This window comes from Myodes glareolus, chromosome 2, assembly GCF_982192425.1.
Source record: "Myodes glareolus chromosome 2, mMyoGla1.1, whole genome shotgun sequence".
Lineage (NCBI taxonomy): Eukaryota > Metazoa > Chordata > Mammalia > Rodentia > Cricetidae > Myodes > Myodes glareolus.
In genome coordinates, this window is record NC_142027.1 from 92,247,587 (window position 1) to 92,266,713 (window position 19,127).

Here is a 19,127-nt window from a genome sequence, read left to right on the forward strand (position 1 = left end):
CCTGATTATCTGATGTTACCACTAATGTAACAGGTACACACAGTAACTGACAGCTTGTTTCTTTCTCTGCCTGCATCCAAGCTCATGCGAGGGTCGCAGAGTTGCCTCGATAGGTAAAAGCTCACTCAGAAAGGCAAAGGACAGCTAAACTGGCATCTTCAGTGGTAAACAAGAAACTGTCTCACATAAGGTGGAAGGCGAGGATCAGCAGCAGAGGTTGTTCTCTGCCCTCCACATATGCACAATGGCACATGTGATCACTCTTCTTTGGTTCATAATAAACTATTTCCTTATTTACTTTTAGAGCCGTTGCTTTGGGCCAGTGCTGGAGCTCAGGTGGTAGAGCAACTGTGGAACATCCAGGAACCCCTGGATCCCATCCTAGCAACTCTACCCTGGGGGATGGAATGTGCCTTGTTGATATCAGTACCGAGTAGGTGGCGGCAGGAAGACAGGGACTTCAAGGTTATCCTTCCCTACGCAGCAAGTCTGAGAGCAGACTCTCAAAAATCAAAAACAACAACAACAAAAGATCTGAGCCTGGTGATTTGTCATCCCGGCTCCTGAGGAAGCTGAGGCAGGAGGATTGAAGTTCAAGGACTACCTGGGCTTCAGAGCGAGTGCAAAGCCAACACGGGTAGCTTAGTGATGCCCTGTCCCCAAACAAAAAGCGAAAAGAGGGCTAGGAGTCTCATGGGTCAGTCACTGAGATGGAAGGAGACTGGTAGCACCTTGTAATCTTGCCGGTGACTGATTCAGAAGGGCTGTCTGTGAGGGCTAACGGCAATAGCATCATCCTTGCGCCTCTGTCTGCAATATGCAATCAATGACTTGGCTTTGTGCTGAGAGTTGCATCACTGGGAGATTTTTGTCCTTGTGCAAACGTCACAGAGTATATTTGTACAAGCCCAGATAGTACAGCCTGGGGTGTATGGCGCAGCCTGTCATTACCAGGCAACAAGCTTCAAAACACTGTACACCAAACACTCTCTACTAACGCAACACTATGCTGAGTGCCGTATCCAAACAGTAAACACGCACGACAGAGAACATTAAAAAAAAAAAAAAAAAAAAAAAGTGGCTTGCTGAGTAAAGCATTGATTGAGCAAGGGCAAGGACCTGAGTTCAGATCACCCACACGAAAGCATGGCAGCATGCTCCTGTCACCCAGCCAGGGGGGAGAGGAGAAGTGGGTCTGGGGCTTGCTGGTCCTCTTTCCAAGATCATTTACCTTTCTCAGTCTGGTGTATTTCACTTAACATAATGATTTACAGTCCGATCTATTTCCATGTAAATGTCACAAATTCAGGGTTTGTCTATTCTGTTTTTAATATGGCAGAATAAGATTTTATTGCATATGAAGAGAAGGTTTGCTTAACCAAGACATGAGTCCTCAGTTTAAATTTCAAAAGTAACTGGGTGCGTGGCACATACCCATAATGTCAGTATTATTGGCTGTGGCGGCGGGATCCAGAGTTTAAGGCTAGCACGGGCTACCTACACAATAAGGTCCTGGCTCAAAATTACAGTTTAAAATAATATATATGACTATAGAAAAATTAAGATTGTAGAAAACAGCACAGTGGATGAAATGTTGACCGTGCAAGCATGAGAATCAGGGTTTGAATACCCGGCACCCAAAGACAGGAAGGAGTGACAGCCACCTGTAGCCCCAACACTCCTGAGACAAACTGGCTATCTAAACTAGCCAGAATCCATAAACTTAGTTTCATCAAGAGAACCCACCTCAGTAAGCAGAGGCAGATTCCCGATGCCTACTTCTGGCTTCAATATACACATGCACACACAGGCAATTGCACTACAAACATCAGAAAATTAAAATTTTAGGATCCTCAGGGCTGGAGAGATGATGGGTCAGCTTCTAAGAGTCCTCTTCCAAGAGACCTCAGCTCAGTGGTCAGCTTTCACAGCGGCCTTCATTCCAGCTCCATGTAGATCTGGCGCCCCTTCTGGCTTCTGGAAGCACTGCACTCACACACAGAAATACACATGATTTTGAAAAACTTGTTTGGTTTTGTGACAGGGTCTTAGTATATAGCCCTGGCTGGCCTGAAGCCAACTATATAAAGTAGGCTGATCCAGGGAAGTATATATCTTAATTAAGGGAGCCATTTTAGGGTTGGCAAGAGACTTGACTCTAGAGGGGTTCCCAGGTGTCCAAAGAGATGTCCCCAGCTTGTTCCTTGGGCAGCAGAGGAAAGGGTGCCTGAACTGCCCTTGTCCTATAGCCACACTGATGAATATCTTGCATATTACCATAGAACCTTCATCTGGTGATGGATGGAGATAGAGACAGAGACCCACATTGGAGCACTGGACTGAGCTCCCAAGGTCCCAATGAGGAGCAGAAGGAGACAGAACATGAGAAAGGAACTCAGGACCGCGAGGGGTGCGTTCACCCACTGAGATAGTGGGACAGATCTAATGGGAGCTCACCAAGGCCAGTTGGAATGGGACTGATGGAGCATGTGATTAAATCGGACTCTCTGATTGTGGCTGACCATGGAGGCTGACTGAGAAGCCAAGGACAATGGCACTGGCTTTTGATTCTACTGCATAAATGGGCTTTGTGGGAGCCTTGTCTGTTTGGATGCTCACCTTCCTGGACCTGGGAGGCAGTGGGGAGGACCTTGGACTTCCCATAGGGTAGGGAACCCTGACTGCTCTTTGGCCTGGAGAAGAAGGGGGAGAAGGAGTAGGGGGAGAGGAAGGGAGGGAAGTGGGAGGAGGGGAGGAGGTGGAAATTTTTAATTAAAAAAAATAAATAAAGTAGGCTGATCTCAAATTCACAGAGATGCTCCTGACTCTGCCTTCTGACTGCTAGGATTAAAGACATGAATCAACAACTCAAAGTACAGGGGACACAGCACAAAGGCATGGGGAAGGCAGTTTCCTACCTTCCGTCTTTAAGTTGGTTCAGTCAGGAGCTGGAGATATAGAAAGGTATAGCGCTTGCCTCACATCCACATAGCCCAAGGCTCCATCCTCAGCAGCACATAACTGAGTATGGTGGCTCACACCTGTCATCCCAGTATTCAGGAAGTAGAGTCAGGAAGATCAAAAACTTAATACAACATGCTGAGTTTGAAGCCAGCATGGGCTACATGAGACCCTGTCTTGGAAGATAAACAAATAAGTAGATAGGTCCAATTGCTAGGGGTGATTTAACAACTACCTTCAAAAAATAAATTGCATTAACTCCTTCACCCACTGATATCACTTCAAGATATTTACTTTACCACACAGATTTGTTTTTGGAGGAGGAAAGGGTTTACAAGAATTCACATGTATAACTTAATAGAGCCAAACCCACAAATAATCTAAACACTTACTTTCCCCCCAAGAAATGTACAATGTCCTCAAATAACTTTGTCCACAGTGTTACGGTTTAAGTAAAGTGCTGCAGGTCCCTGAGTGGCCCACAGGTCATGAAGCAGATCCCAGGCAGAGAGCTGCATGACAGGTGAGACCTGAGAGACTTCAGCTGGGCAGGCAGTCCCCTGAGGAGAGAAAGAAGGACAGGCATGCCACGAGACCACACCACAGGTCTCTGAAGGCAGCTGGTCCCAGGCAGGGAGCCACATGGTGGGTGAGAGACAGAGACATGGATAGGCACACCATGAAGAGAAAGTGGGTATTTATTTAGTAGGTTATGGAGGGAAAAGGAAAGCGGGGGAAGAGGAGAAGGGGAGAAGGGAGAAGAGCAGAGAGAGGCAGAGAGAAAGAGAAACATGGGGGGGAGGGGAGAAGTGGGGAGAAGAGAGCTAGGCAGAAGCTGCCTCTTCCAGAGAGAGAGACACAGAAAGGAAGGGTCTTGGACTGCAGGCAGGAAGGAAGATAGATCTGCTTGCCTGGGTGGTAGATGGTGGACAGGGGAGGGAGTAGGCAGGGCTTGTCTCTTAAAGGGAGAGGACAGACCATTATATTCCCATCTCTTTTTTATAATAAAAAAAGTGGGAAGTTAGGCGCAACAGGTTAAAGGAATTGGGATTGCAAATTCCCAAGACTGTTTCCTGTTTATTTGTGGGCATCGTCTTAGGAAGGGAACCTAAGAAGGCTGGGTGCTGGTCATATCCTGGGGCAGCTGGTCTCTTTGTTCTTGTCCGGTGTTTGTGGTATGGAAATGTCTGGTGTCTCTTACACCTGTTTAAGGTATTGGCAGAACAGAGGACAAAGTTAAGTTTAGGAAAAAATCTTTTAGGACCGGGGAATTGAGAGGGGTGTATATGACCTGTTTAAGGTAGATCCTTCAATTCAACTCCCTGGAACTCACAAGAATTTTGTGAGTTTGTGAAAAATTAAACAGCAGCATATTTATATTAGAATGATTATGACAGATGTTTTTGTACAATGAAAAGTTTCTTTAAGACTATGGAAGGCAACATGAGAGAGAAATTTGATAACTTACATTTGTCCTCACACCTTTACAACTTGCAGGTGCATAGCTTAATAACTTGTATTTATGTTTTACTGAAATTTGTTTGATGAGGTTGTCCTTTTAAACTGATAAAAAAAAACCCTCAGCTGTCAAACTGTATCAGATGTAGAAGGAGCAGCAGGCTGCATTCTCACCCGGATCCCGGCTAGCTTATCCCTGAAATAATTACACAGAAATTATATTCTTTTAAACACTGCCTGGCCCATTATCTGTAGCCTCTTATTGGCTAACTCTCACATCTTGACTCAACCCATTTCTAATAATCTGTGTAGCACCACGAGGTCATGGCTTAACAGGAAAGATTCAGCATGTCTGACCTGGCAGCTTCATGGCCGGTGGTTCTCTGTCTCTGCCTTCTTTCTCCCATCATTCTATTCTGTCTTCCCCACCTACCTATGTTCTGACCTATCAGGCCAAGCAGTTTTCTTTATTAATTAACCAATGAAAGCAACAGATAGATAGAAGAGCCACCTACATCACTCAGAGATCTTTGAGAAGGATAAAATTTTGCTTGAATTATTGATTTAAAAACAGAACTTGGTTGGTACCTAGAGCTACTCCTCAGGGTCCTCCATGGTTGCTGAAGGTCGTATTTGCTTTTGCTGTTTAGTGCAGGACCTGTCAGGCTTCAGAAGATCCTGTGGGCTAAGAAATCTGTAGGAAGACAAGCCTACCTTGACCTGAGCAGCTAAGCTGTCAATTCCAACAATTTTTTCCACTGTCTGATGATCTTCAGTTTAGATGATAGGCAGTTTTGTCAGTGGTCAGCGCTTGGAAGTTGAAGCGAATTGCAGATAGACATTATTTTGTGCCCATTTGTCTTCTGTCTTCTTTGGAGGAAAATCTTTGCTTGGCAATGTGTACTTGAATTCCCAGAGCCAGGGGCAAGCACGGAGGTCTCTGTGGCTCACTGGCTTGTCAACCTAGTCAAGTGGGCAAGGACCAGTTCCCAGTGAGAGACCCTGTCTCAGAATTAATGTGGGAGGGGAGATCTGGAGAGACAATGGCTCAGTGTTTCAAAGCACCCATGTCAAGTGGCTCACAAGGATCAGTAACTCCTGTCCCATGATACCCATCTCCCTCTTCTGTCTTCAGAGGGCACTACACCCATCCATACACAGAGGCATGCACATAAATAAAAACAAATACTAAGAAATAAAATAAGGGGATCAGCTTCTAGGGTATGACACCTAAGGTTGGCATTTGGCCTTCAAGTGCAAATGCACATGACCTACACACTCATTTACACACACCACAGAAATATCTGATCCATTCACACATTTTTGTTTTGGTTTGGTTTTCATTTTGTTTGTTTGTTTGTTTTATAAAGTATCATGATGTCATTTTTATAGAAAAAGCTTGAGGCATAGTGTATGTACTTTCTGTTTTACTAATTTGAAACTACCCCCCCCCAAAAAAAAGATAAGAAAAAACATACAGCCTTTAACAAGTCCAACAAAAGGCCATCAACCATCAGGACATGCCCAAGATGATAGGATTCAGCAATGTGTTGTTAGATAGCTAGATGCTGGCTTGTCTGTAGATTCCACGATCCTGGTAAAGAAGGGGGAGGAGGGACTTCTGAAGATTGATGTTCTGATTTTTAGCCATTATAGAGAACACAAAGAGTTTCTCTTTGCTTCTTCCACTCCCTTTAGATCAGAATAAATAGACATTGTCTAAGGCGGCATATTTGGGGATAGCATATTGTAATACCCCATAAGTTTCTCTCTCTTGTAAAGTGTCTCATGATCTTGCTTTGAACACATTCAGGACACGGCATTTTAGCTTCCACTCCTGGAAAACACAGGCTGGCAACAGGAAGAGAGAAATCATCCTTTGGGGAATGTCTGACCAGTGTCAAACAAAATTCCGACCAGTGTCAAATTGCAGGCGAACCCAGCCTGTTCTATCTGCAGGGAGCAGCCTGCTGTGGAGGACACACCACCTGGATCAGGAGGCTTATAGCAGGAAGGCCTCCACAGATGCAGGAGGACATGAACCACAGCCCCAGGCTGACCGGTTCTCTTAGGAATTCTTCCCCAGGCTGCAAACAGGGACTCCTGGACTGGTTACAACTTCAACTACACCACTCTCCTCTCTCTTCATACTTTTGTTATTTTCTTGAGGCCTGGATCCTTTGGTGACTATCTTGGGTTTCTTGGGAAACAGATTCATTCCGGCCTCAAGCAATGTGTTAGGAATATAACATTTTTGTTTAGAATATGAATGTCTCTGAAGTCTCAAACAAACCTCAATTTTCTTGCCATTCGTATTCAAGTCATGATAACACCAGTCCCAAACAGTTTTCCAGGACACACCCTTAATAGGAGGCAGGACAGCTTTCCTGCAGGAAGGGCTCTGGATATCCTTGAGGCTTAGAGTTGCTCAGAAGTCTGCAGAGGAGGAACTGGTGGTTTGAGGTTTTCAGGGGAAGAAACATTTGATTCCATAGGATATTCTGTGGTGGACTCCTCAGTCACTGGGACCAGGGTTAAAAGTTACATTTTCTTCATCGAATTCTTCCTCACAGTGGTTCTTGTTTAAGTGTCCTGGCTGGAGTGTGACATTGTGGGGTGGGGGTTTGATTTGATAATCACTTTCAACAAATAACTTGCATTACTCCTGCGATATTCACAGGGTTTTTTTTTTTTTTTTGCTTTGTTCTGTCTCTCTTCATCTTCCAACATCTTTTCATTAGTAATTTATAGCTACAACTTAGTAGGAAAATAGGTGACTTTTCTCCTATTTTCCCCATGGACTTTATTTGAAGCTTTGGGGAAATACAATCAGGGTTTGAAATTTCTGTAAGGCAGAGGATGCTTTGTAATTAGTCTGTTCTGATCCCAAAGAGTTTGTGCGCGCTCTCTCTCTCTCTCTCTCTCCCTCTGTCTTCTTCCATGTCCCCTCTCTCAAACACATCCCATGCCCCTTTCCTATCACGCAAATTGATGGCCTCTGTTTAGTTATTGTTACATATATGAATGCATAACTATAGCCTGTTGAGCACATTTAGGGTAGCTGGTGTGTGTGTGATTTCAGACTGACCACTTGGTGCTGGATAGGAGACTCGTCCCTGAAGAAGAGTGGTTCCCCCACTCTCAGCTCTCATTAGTTGTCTATGGTGCTTTGTCTAGGGGTTGTACCACATGAGTCTGCCCCCTTTCAAGTTAGTGTGTCTATTGATACTGCCCTTGTTCAGGTCTTGTTTGCACAGCTATACTGTTGAAGTATCATGGGTGTGTAGCTTCCTTGACACCTCTTGAAGATACAGTTTCACAGCAGACTTCCTGGTCTTCTGGCTTTTACAATCTTCTACCCTTCTTTCCTTGATATTCCCTGAGCCTTAGGCGCAGGGCTTGTGTAGTAGATATAGCCATTAGGACTGTGCTCCACACAGTTCGATTTGTGTATTATGATCTCTTTTGGTTTTTCTGCAATAGTCTCTATTTACTGTAGAGGTGCTTCTTTGGTGAGAGGTGAGCATTACACTGACCTGTGGGCTTACGTATAAGTTTTAGAACGTCGTTAGGAATTATGTTGATCTACCAAAGTCCTGATAACAGATTCTCTCCTAAGATCCATGACCTCACGAGCCCCAGCTAGCACCAGAGATGACTTCCGGCCTACTGAGTGGACCTTTCATCTAATTAGACAGCTGTTGGTTGCTGTCTGAATGACACTGTTGCACATTTAGGTGTATCTTATCATGTCTGTTATAATTCATTGATTTCACAGGTGGGTGGGACTGTCGGGTACTCCCTCTCTTAGCAGCTTGCATAATACCTTCTGTATGGCCAAAGCTGGACTGCAGGAAGAGGCTTTCAGGTCAAATCAAGAATGAATTTTCCAAGTTCTGTGTCCCAAGTATGCAGTGTCTTCAGTAAGAGAGACTTACCTTCATTCTCTTTGAGGTAACCAAGGGCAACGGCAATAGCACATATTGTTTGGGGGAATCACTTAGACTCCCCCCCACCCCGACCAACAATTCAAATGGAGTTTTCTCATGTCTGGTACCAGGATTTTTGTTACATGGTCTATGACTCTTTTGGGGAGCATTGCATTGTCACTTCAAGTGGCATACCTTCATATATATATATGTGTGTGTGTGTGTGTGTGTGTGTGTGTGTGTATTATATCAGTATCTATATTTACATATATATAAAATATAAAATAATATATTTCATGGGGCTTTATCAAACATTGGTGCCATTTGAAAGTTATCTCTTGGTGTGCTTATTCCTGGTGTGTACACATTTGTGAACATGCGGGTGGGGCCAGCAGTCAACCTTAGGTGTCACTTCCTGAGAGCCATCAACTTTTCTGTTTCCTGAGGCAGGATTTCTCGCCCGGGCGGAAGGCTGGCTGGCCAGCAAACCCCAAAGATCCTCCTGTCTCCACCTCCTGACTTACAGAGTTAAAATCAAATACCACTACACATGGCCTTTTCACATGGATGCTGGGGATTGAGCTCAGGTCCTCATTCTTGGAAGGGAAACACTTTGCTGACTAAGCCATAGGCCCAGTCCAGAAACAGAGTTCCTTTATTTTTTATTATTATTAATTGTTGTGTGTATACATAGTGCATTGGCCCAGCATTTTTAGTCTTAAGTTTTTCATGTTGGATCCTTGGGAAGGGTTTTTTTTTAAACTTACATGTGGAAGTCTGAGGACAGTATGGTGGGGTCAGTTCTTTCCTTCTACCTTTAAATGAATTATGGATCCCAACTCAGGCCACTGGGTGTGAGTGACAAACGCTTTTACCAGAGTTATGTGGCATTTTAATATTTATCTTAATTGATGTAGATTCCTTGTCCATGCTTCTGGGTGGGATGTATAAGGACATTTTCATGATTCATTCAATACACCTACTTTTATTTATTTATTCATATGTTTGTTTATTTGTTTGTATTTGCACATTGAACACAGGACCTTGCACATGGTGGGCAAGTAGGCTGCCATCTTTTTGTGGGTGTATCAGGACCTCACTAAGTTATTCAGGCTGGCCTTGAACTCACTCGGTAGCCCAGGCTAGCTTTGAATTTATGGTACTTTTACATAGGCCTCTGATGTCTAAGCTGTGGTTTCTATGACTGTGATAAAACACCATGACCAAAAGAAATTTGGGGAGGAAAGGGTTTGTTTCAGCTTATAACTCTCAGGTCACACTCCATCACTGAGGTAAGTTGAAGCAGGAACTCAACCCAAGAACTTGGAGTCAGGAGCTGAAGCACAGGGCATCAAAGAACACTGCTACTAGCTTGCTCCCATGACATGCTCACCTTGCTTCTTTTAAACAACCCAGGATCACCAGGGGTGGTCCAGGGGTGGCACCACCCACAGTGAGCTGGGCCCTCCCACAGCAATCATCAGTCAAGAACATGCCCCTACAGATTTGCCCACAATGCACATGATTGTCTTATGGAGCCATCTTCTCAGTTAGATTCCTTCTTCCCAGAAGACCCTGTCAAGTTGACAAAAAAAAAAAAAAAGCAAGCAAGAAAGGAAGGAAGGAAGGAAGGAAGGAAGGAAGGAAGGAAGGAAGGAAAAAGAAGCTAACCAGGACAACAGGGCTGTACATTCAAGTCTGACTTTCTTTTTGATTTAAAAAAATACTTTATTCGATTATTTTGTGTGTTGGGGGTAGAAGTTGCCTGCAAGTATATCTGTGCACCATATGTGTACAGTGCCCCTATAGGCAAGAAAAAGGCATTGGATCACCTGGACTAGAATTATATATAGTTGTGGGCTGCCATATGGGTTCTGGTGACTGAGCCCTCACCCTCTGAAAGAGCATCCCATGCTATTAACTGCTGAGCCATCTCTGCAGCCCCAAACCTGGGTTTATTTCTCCTCCCTCTCTCCTCTGCCACCCTCCTTTCCTCTTCCTTCTTCCTCCCAACTCTCTCCAACTCCTTTTTTCCTTCCATTAACTTCTGTGTGATCTAATCCATTGCTAAGAGTGTTCTGCTATGCATGCACCACAACCGTTTTTTCTGCATCCAAAATCCTAATGGCACCAGCCCAGGGTTGTGAAATATTATTTTAAGATGTGTTACATTCATTTATGCCATGGGGTTTTTGTTTAATGATGCAAAAGTGTATTTCATTCTTTTATGTTGCATTTGTTTAACTCTATAAAGCTGTGTTACTTTGCCTGTCTAAAACACCTGATTGATCTAATAAAGAGCTGAACAGCCAATAGCAAGGTAGGAGAAAGGATAGGCAGGGCTGGCAGGCAGAGAGAATAAATAGGAGGAGAAATCATCTAGGGAAGAGAGAAAAGCAAAAATAAATAAATAAATAAATAAATAAATAAATAAATAAATAATAAAAAAAGGACACCATGGGACAGCCACCCAGACTCACAGTAAGAAGGTAAGAAGGAAAGAATGAACGATATATAGAATAAATAAAGACAACAAACAAGCCAAGCTAAGGTCAGTCATTCGTAAGTAAGAATAAGCCTCTGTGTGTTTATTTGAGAGCTGGGTGGCGGGCCCACAAACAGAAGAAAAGAAAACCTACAGCCAAGTGAATTTTTTTTTTGAGGGGGATAACATGATTAATAAAAAAAAATTCTTTGCAGCTGGTGTTATTACTCAACAGCTTCCTAGAGCCTTACATTTGACCCATAGCCCTGCCCCCAGCACCGAAGGAAATTCTCCGATCTTAATGTAAATTGCTATGTGAAGTTTTATCATTAAAGTAAAATTGCTTTTCCATTGTAGAGAAACAAAGTGGAAACATTTTCTGTAGAATACCATAGCACACACATCTTGATGGCTGTTCCTTTGTTCTTTTCCTTTTCTTCTTTTTAAACACAGCACCTCATGTAGCCCAGGCTGCTTCAAACTCACTATCCAGTCAAGAATAACCTTGAACTCCTTGTCCTGTCTCCAATTCCAGGGTCCTGGGCTGACAGATGTGCACCGCCATGCCTGGTTCATGTGCTGCTAAGAATGGAACCCGCAGCTTCATGCATACTGGGCAAGCACTTTTTTGAGAAAAATCATACAATGTATCTTTAATCATATTCACACCCCTTTCCTAACTCTCGGCTTCACCAGCTTCTCTCTACACCTAACTGTCTTAGTAACTTTCAATTTCTGTGACAAAGCACCAAGGCAATTTACAAAAGGAAGAGCTGGCGGCGACTTGCTTATATTTTCTGAAAGTGAGTCCATGGTCATAATGGTGGGGAGCAAGGCAGCAGGCAGACATGGTGCTGGAGCAGTAGCTGACAGTTCACATGTTAAGACAATAACCACAAAGCAGACAGAGAGGCTAGCAGGGAAGGATGGGGGCTTTTTAAACCTCAAAGCCTACCCCCAGTGGCACACCTCAATAATCCTTTCCAAACAGTTCCACCAACTGAAGAAGAAGCAAGAATATATTAACCTATAAGGGAGGGGGGGCATTCTCATTTAAACCTCTATGCCACCAACTTCGTATTGTCTCTGTGTCTTTCTTATGTGTATTTTTTCATTTTTGAGATTATAAGATAGTTGCATCATTTCTCCCCTAAATTTCCTGTCTCCAAACACTCCTATGAACCCCTCTTTGTTCTCTTCCTAATTCATTACCTCTCCTGCTTTTAATTGTTGCTACATGCATCTATATATGCACACACAAATGCATATGTATGTATGTATGTATGTATATGTCTGTGTATGTGTGTGCGTGTATGTATATACACATCAGTTCACAAACTTAACCTGCTCAGCCTGAACAAGGCTACTCACATGCTTGTCTTCAGGACTAACCCTGGAGAAGACTATTTTTCCCATTTAGCATTCCTAGGTTGCCTATAGTTCTTTTGAGGGGGTTGGGGCCTTGAGGACTTCACCCCATCCACTAGGCATGCCTATTGTCTTTGTTCTGCTCACATGTGTGCAGTCATGTTCGTAAGACTCTGTAGGTGTAACTTCTGACATTCCCAGGAGACACAATCTCACCACCAACTCCCTGATCTTCTGACTCCTACAATCTTCCCATGCCCCTTTCCACACTATTCCCCGAGCTTTAGGTGCTTTGGCTTTGTGCCATTGGGACTGGACTTCACAACTCTGTATTTTGATTGGTTGTGGTTTTCTGTCATGGCTTTCACCTGTTGCAAAGGGAAGTTTCCTAGGTGAGGGTTGAAGATCAAACTTATCTGTGGGTATAATGATAAATGTTTATAGATTGTTGTTAGGGATTATATTGGTTTAATAAAGTAGTGGTCGTAGATTCTTCTCCAGTAACCATGAGTTCACTAGTGCTGAGTAGTTGGGTCAGTTTCCAACATGGTCTCCCTCTTGTTAAGCAGGTCTTAAGTCCAATAAGAGAGATGTTTGTTGCCGCCAAAATATATATGCTACTAGTGTACCTTTAGGTCTATCATGCCATCCTGGTTGAGGTGGTTCACAGGCACCATCACTGGATGGCACTATTGGTAGCCTCTTCTCTTTGGAAGTTCTCATGGTGCCTTCTGATACCATGAAAACTAGTCCTTGGGGAGGAGGCATTCAGGTCAGTTCCAGCTCAGAGGCTTCTGGGTCCTGTCTCTGAAGTACATGGTTGCTTCAGCAATAGGGATTTATCTTCCAACTCTGGGGAGTAACCAAGGGTAATAGCCATAGGCTGAATGGTTTGAGAGTCTCTTGGACAACCTTGATCAAAAATCTCAAAGGAGATCTTCTCATGCTTGGTATTGGACTTTCTGCTAGCTGGTGTTTTGGTGCTTGGAGGAAGCATTGTCAGTCTGGAAGAAAAGTGCCATTCGAACTATATGCGTATATTTCTATACAGGATTATGTGTGTTATGGGGGTTTTTTATTAGGTAAATAGCTAATACTATAATTCTTTATGAGTTTTTATACGTATTTGCTTTTATTTTACATTTCTTCCTCCTTCTTCTATATTGACCTCCCTCCTGCCTCACTACAGAGGCCCTCCTTTTCCCATTTCCCCTATCAGATCACCTGTACCCTGCTGTTCGCCTCCCCTTTTTTTGTTCCCAACCCCCAATCCTGACAATGGTTCTGTTTTATTTTCTGGCTTCTGTAGTTACTACAGGATAAAAATGATACTTTTTTCAGATGAATTTTGGTGTCCTCAAGTTTGGTGCATATATGCTTAGGACAGTAATACCTTCTAGGTTAACCGTTCCCTTGGTTAGAATGGGATGTCCCTCTTCAACTCTTCTGATTAGTTTTAATTTGAAGTCTGTTTTGTCAGATATTAGGATCGCGGGTCCTGCTCGCTTCCTGGTCCCATCTGAATAGAAAACTTTTGTCCATCCTCTTACTCTAAGGCAGTGCCTATCTTTAGAACTAAGATGTGTTTCTTTTTTTATTTATTTAAATTTCATTCTACATTCCAACCACAGTTCTCCCTCCCTTCCCTCCTCCCACTCCCCATTCCTCCCTCCCAGCCCACCCCCATCCACTTCTCTCAACAGATAAGGGCTCCCACAGGGAGTCAACAAAACCTGGCACATGAAGATGGGGCAGGACCAAGCCCCTCCCCCCATGCATTAAAGCTGAGCATGGCATCCCACCATAGGGAATGGGTTCTAACAAGCTAGCTCATGCACCAGTGATAGACACTGGTCCCACTGCCAGGGGTCCCACAGATAGTCCAAGCTCCACCACTGTCTCCCACCTATGGAGAGCCTCGTTCAGTCCCATGGAGGCTCCACAGCTGTCAATCTAGAGTTCACGAGTTTCTATAAACTTGATTTAGCTGTCTCTGTAGATTTCTCCACCATGCCCTTAACCTCCCTGGCTCATATATTCCCTCCTCCCTCTCCTCCACTGGTTTCTCGGAGCTCAGCCTGGTGCTTGGCTGTGGAGCTCTGCGTCTGCTTCTATCCGTTACTGGATGAAGGCTCTATGATGATAGTTGGTGTATTCACCAATCTGATTATAGGGGAAACGGATGGATGGATTTTGTTTCTTGATTCATTGAGTCAACCAGTATCTTTTAATTGGAGAATTGAGACCTCTGATATTTAAAGTTATTAATGAAACACATTTGTTAGCTGTGGTCATCGTGTTAAAGATTTTTGGTGCTATTTGTGTTCTCACTGGCACTTGGTGTTTTAATAATTACAGTTTTGTATTTCTTACCACACTCTCTTTTTGCTATCTAGGCTCATTCAGCTCAAAATATTGCTTCCTATAATTGTTTTATGTTTGGTATGTTAGGGTAGAGAGGAAGGAGGGAGGTGAGGGGAAAAAGACAATTGTCACCATTAAAAAAAAAAAAAGACTAAACAGGGCCCTAAGCAGAGAACATTCATTAAGCCAGCTGCAAAGAGAATTCAGACCTGTGCTACGTGAAGTGTTCCCAAGCTGATAAGGGGTAAGTGCTACCAGATAACGAGCAAAGTGGATCAAGGTGCTGTTTCCAAGAGAAAATAAAGCTGCATGGGAACTCACATCATAGTACACTTACCCAAAGCAATTCCAGGAAAGCAGACTGCTGAGATAACTCAGTAGGAAGGGCAATTGCCACTCACCCCAATGACCTGACTTTGTGCCCAGGGGCCCACATGGTGGAAGGAGAATCAACGCCTGAAAGTTCTACTCTGGCCTCCTTAGTACACTGTGGCACATGCTGGCACGTACATGCCCAGCTCCAGGGTCTAAGAGAGACCTGTCTCAGGGGAATAGGAAAGAATGACAGAGCCGGACACCCAGTGTCTCTTCTGGCCTCTGTACACACACACACACACACACACACACACACACACACACACACACACACATATGCATGCATGTACATGCGCACACACACAGGCATGAGTGCACAGGAATGCACCATACATAAATACAATACAAAACATGAGAAGATGAGCTGGACAGTCCCACAGGCAGCCAGGTCCATGGGCAGCCAGGTCCCACAGGTGAGGTCACGGTGAGCAAGGTGAAGGCACAGGATGGGTGAGCCGGTAGGCAGCCGTCAGAGCCTTGTGGGCTGCAGTGGACCTCGTGTTGCTCTGTGATAGGAACTTAAAGGATCTGAGCATAGGCTGGACAAAGCACAGCCACACTGACATGGGACAGGGTGACGCTGAGGAACAATTCTGAGCTGGTTCAAAGCCTAGCTATGAGCTTCTGCCATGACCAAGGAAAGGGCCACATGACTAGCATATGGCCTCACACCATCCCATCATCACCCCTCCTACCTTCATCCCAGTGCATTTGAAATTATAAGACTATATGGCTGGGGAAAGGATTCAATATCCGTCCCCAGGAAGCTGACACAAGGTCAAGATGCTCACAGACCAGGGGCACTATGCAACTATGAAGAAGAAAAGAAAGGGCCTACAGAGCAGGGAGTGAGTCAGAGGCTTGGGCCCACAGCCAGGCAAGATGGGCACAGAGTACAAGGTCAACAGATTTCCTCTCTTCTTCTCTATTCCTATTGCTTCAGTAAGAAGCAGGCTCCTTCTCCTTCCTCATTTCTATTCCTGCTCTGGAACTTCTGATAAATGGGGACTTAGGACCTTTTCGCTGACCCGACCCATGCCTCCCTTTCATTTGTCTTCTCTGAAAATGGGGTCACTCTTAGAGGACCCATGAGCAAACCTCAGGGCCCAGCACACAGGAAATGTGCCAGAGGTACAACCTTGGACTCAGAAGAATGATGGAAAATCCCTGGAAACCAGAAGTCAAGTAAAGACGCATAGATCCAGGGGTAAAAGCTACCAGAGAAGGTCAAGGGGCTGGTTTCTCACTGGATCACTCAAAATCACAGCATCCTTGGACACACTCTAGGGCCCTGGTAGGTAAGTCCGAGCAAACACAGACCTCCAACTAAATGAGGCCTCAGACACTGGCCTGCTTGTCTTTCTCCTCTCCTTTCCTTTCCTCCTCCCTCTTCCTCTTCCTCCTTCTTCCCTAGTTGGTCACAGTACATTGACCACACTGCTGTCTCTCACTAGGACAGTGACCTTGACTTCTCAGTACTGACACAAAGCAAAGGATAACCAGCCTATAGTTCGTGACCCAGAGAAGCTAGGCTACAAGGAGAACCCTAAGAGAGACATACATGGATTCCTTTGGGAAGGGGAATTAGACAAGATCTCCTGAGAAAACTGGGAGTGTATGGGGGAGGGCAGAAGCAGTGGGAGATGGGAGAAGGAGAGGGTGGAGCAGGAGGAGGACATGAGGGAACAGGATAGTTGAGATGGGGGATGGAGTGGGAGAGCAAGGAAAGAGATATCTTGATTGAGGGAGCCATTATGGATCTAGCAAGAAACCTGGCACTAGGAAAATTCTCAGGAGTCCACAAGAATGACCCTAGCTAAGACCCTAAGCAACAGTGCCTGAACTGGCCTTGCCCTGGTAATCAGATTGATGATTACCTTAATAGTCATCATAGAACCTTCTGAGGGAAGCAGATGCAGAAATTCACAGCTAAGCACTGGACCAAGCTTCTGGAGACCAGTCAAAGAGAGGAAGAAGCAATAATATGAGCAAAGGGGTCAAGACCATAATGGGAATACCCACAGAAACAGTTGACCTGAGCTAGTGAAAGCTCACTGACTCTGGACTGATAGCAGGTGAACCTGTATAGGCCCAAACTAGGTCCATTGAACGTGGGTGACAGCTATGTGACTTGGGCAGTCTGTGCGGCCACTAGCAGTGGGACCAGGATTTATCACTAATGCTTGATTCTTGAACTGGCTTTTTGGAATCCATTCTTTTTGGAGGAATACCTTGTTCAGCCTAGATATAGTGGGGAGGGCCTTGGTCCAGCCTCAAAGTGATGTGTCAGACTTTGTTGACTCACCTTGGGAAGCTTTACCCTCTCTGAGGAGTGGATGGGGGGCTGGAGTAGAGAGAAGGTGGGGGAAGTGGGAGGAGGGGAGGCAGTGGGAACTGGGGTAGGTATGTAAAATGAGAAGATATTGTTTAAAAAATTAATTAAAAATATTAAATGAAAAAAAATGCTCTATTATCTCCCAAATGTTCAATTCCCAGCACCCAAAACCCAGCTCAAAACTTTCTATAACTCCAAGATCTGATACCCTCACAAAGATATACATATGGACAAAACACCAATGCACATAAAATAAAAATAAATAAATTGTTAAAAAATAAGTAAAGAAGATTTCAATTTAATTAAAATTATATAAATAAGTAAGTAAATAAATAGAAATGGAGGAAACGTGTGCATATTAAGTAAAAGTCAGTTTGAGAAGGCTGTGAAAGGCTTTAGCTCCAAATCTAAGACATCTTGAAAAACACAGAATAATAAAAAGATCAACAGTCGTCTGGGGTTAGGAGAAGAAGACACAGATCAATTAGTGGAATGTGGAGGAACGTGTGTGTGTGTGTGTGTGTGTGTGTCTGTGTGTGTGTCTGTGTGTGTGTCTGTGTGTGTGTCTGTGTGTGTCTGCGTTGTTGTCTAAGTTCTCTGGGATTGTGGTTTGTAGGCTGGTTTTCTTTGCTTTATGTTTAAAAATCACCTGTGAGTGAGTATATGTGATAATTGTCTTTCTGTGTCTAGCTTACTTCACTCAAAATAATGTTTTCTAGCTCCATCTATTTTCCTGCAAAATTCAAGCTGTCATTTTTTGTTTTTTGGGTTGTTTTGTTGTTGTTGCTGCTGTTGTTTTTCTGTGTAGTACTCCATTGTGTAAATGTACCACATTTTCCTTATCCAATCTTCGGTCAAGGGGCATTTAGGTTGTTTCCAGGTTCTGGCTATGACAAATAATGCTGCTATGAACATAGTTAAACACATGTCCTTGTGGCACTATTGAGCATCCTTTGGATATATACCCAAAAGTGGTATTGCTGGGTCTTGAGGAAGGTTGTTTCCTAATTTTCTGAGAAATCACCACACTGATATCCAAAGGGGTTAGAACATCTTGCATTCCAACCAGCAATGCAGAAGTGTTCCCTTTTCCCCACAACCTCTCCAGCATAAGTTGTCATCAGTGTTTTTGATCTTGGCCATTCTTACAAGTGTAAGATGGAATCTCAGAGTTGTTTTGATTTGCATTTCTCTGATGACTAAGGATGTTGAACATTTCCTTAAGTGTCTTTCAGCCATTTTAGATTACTCTGTTGATAGTTCTCTGTTTAGGTCTGTACTCCATTTTTTATTGGATTATGTGTTCTTTTGGTGTCCAATTTCTTGAGTTCTTTGTATATTTTGGAGATCAGACCTTGTCTGATGTGGGGTTAGAGAAGATCTTTTCCCATTCTGTAGGCTGTTGTTTTGTCTTGGTGACCATGTCCTTTGCTTTACAGAAGCTTTTCAGTTTCAGGAGGTCTCATTTATTAATTGTTTCTCTCAGTGTCTGTGCTGCTGGGGTTCTATTTAGAAAGCGGTTCCCTGTGCCAGTGTACTTCCGACTTTCTCTTCTATAAGGTTCAGTGTGGCTGGCTTTATGTTGAGGTCTTTGATCCATTTGGACTTGAGTTTTGTGCATGGTGATAGATATGGGTCTACTTTCATTCTTCTACAGGTTGATATCCAGTTATGCCAGAACCCCTTGTTAAATATGCTTTCTTTTTTCCATTTGATATTTTTGCTTCTTTATCAAAGATCAGGTGTTCAAAGATGTGTGGATTGATATCTGGGTCTTCTATTCAGTTCCATTGGTCCTCCTGTCTGTTTTTATGCCAATACCAGGCTGTTTTCAGTACTGTAGCTCTGTAGT

General features: G+C 43.8%; 1 pseudogene; it reads right to left on the reverse strand.

Moving 5' to 3' along the window:
- Nucleotides 1–3,501: 3,501 nt before the first annotated feature.
- The window catches only part of LOC125396962 (developmental pluripotency-associated protein 2-like), a 67,338-nt pseudogene continuing 51,712 nt past the window's right edge, over nucleotides 3,502–19,127 (reverse strand).